The 1628-nt window shown below is 38.1% G+C and overlaps 1 pseudogene; it reads left to right on the plus strand.

Annotated features, from left to right (window-relative positions):
* Positions 1-248: 248 nt before the first annotated feature.
* On the plus strand, positions 249-1628 carry LOC105986912 (annotated as a pseudogene).

Raw genomic sequence — 1628 nt, forward strand, 5'->3', positions numbered from 1 at the left:
TGAGTGTTAGCCTTGAGCACAAAAGCAAATGAAAGATTGCACAGGCCTAAGTTTAAGTCCCAGGACCTGCACACACACACACACACACTCACCACCACCACCACCACCACCACCAACAACAACAACAACAAACCACTATAATCAAATCTTTTTTATCCTGGAAATGCAAGGATGGTTCAACATACACAAATCAATAAATCTAATACATTACATAAAGATAAACAAAACACACATGACCACCTCAATTAATGCATAAAAATCCTTTGACAAAATTCAACATCCCAGACACTGCTTTGGTTGGGCCTACCTCACAATCACCATCTCCGGGAAGTTGGAGTGGCACTGTATCAATATTACACAGCCAAAAAAATTCAAGGAATTGGATTTGGAGATATTTATAAAGAAGGCTCAGTGAAACTAAGAACAAGAACATCCACTAGTGAAACTGAAGAGAAAAAAAAACACAGAAAAGATGCCTTTAATCATACAGCTACAATGATCCAAAACACAGTGCGGAAATGATGACGACAGACACTGAAGCTAAAGAATATTATAGAACATTATTTGCCTATGAAGGTAGTATTGAAGATGAGCTTACTTTTAAAGAGGGAAAATTAATCAATCCACTTGATAATAAAGAAACTGGTGAACCTGGCTGGTGGAAGGAAGAACCTAATGGTAAAGAAGGGGTATTTCCAGACAATTACACTATTCAGATAACTGTGCTGGATAAAGACTTTCCAAATCCAAAGAAATCACCACCTCCTAAGGGTCCAGCTCCAAAGCCTGACCTGATAAGCTGTAGAGAACTTTTCTCCACTGAAGCCTGAGGAAAAAGATGAAAAATCACTACTGGGTCAGAAACGTTCTAAACCAATTGCTCCATAGTCCCACCCAAAAAGCAGACTCCACCAATGATTTATTGAAATTTCCTGCAGCAGCATATCCAAAGCGACCCGAAAAACCAGTTCCCCCACAACCATCCACAGCCAAAATTAATGGAGAAGTTAATATTTTATCAAAGTTTGAAATGCAGCCAGTATCAAAACCAAAGCTGTATTCTGGAGAGTTGCCATTTAGACCCAAAACAGTAGACTTTGGTTCATTTATAGAAAGGAGATCTAGAGAAACTGATATTGTAAATTTTGATAACAGCTTCCTCAGAAAACTTGCTGTACCTCACTGCAAATAAATCACAGAAGCTGGGAAAAGGCTGCCCCGCTATTTTAATGGTGGATATTTACCAACTGAAAGCCCAGTTAAAAACCTTGAAGTTGCCAAGATAATGCCAATTTAAAATGATTTGAGTTTAAAAAGGATACAAGCTACTCCACAAAGCCACCTCTTCCGCCACTTTCAACTGCTTCTAAGGCAAATAAAATTGCTTTCTTACCTCCATTAGAAATAAAAGCAAAAGTAGAAACAGATGATAGGAAGTAAAATTCCTTGATTCAGCTTAGAGACCAGAGTATTGAATTGCTGTCTTGTGGAAACACTAAAACAAAGATATTGTAGAAACACTGGGAAAGAACGGGAAAAACTAGAAAGAGCTAGAAGAAGAGAAGACAATGAAGAGTAATATGGAGGTGGAAATAGAGAAGCTGAAGAAGAATGTCCTGTCTTCTTGA

Source organism: Dipodomys ordii, unplaced genomic scaffold (genome assembly GCF_000151885.1).
Source record: "Dipodomys ordii isolate 6190 unplaced genomic scaffold, Dord_2.0 Scaffold38, whole genome shotgun sequence".
In the NCBI taxonomy this organism is placed as follows: Eukaryota; Metazoa; Chordata; class Mammalia; order Rodentia; family Heteromyidae; genus Dipodomys; species Dipodomys ordii.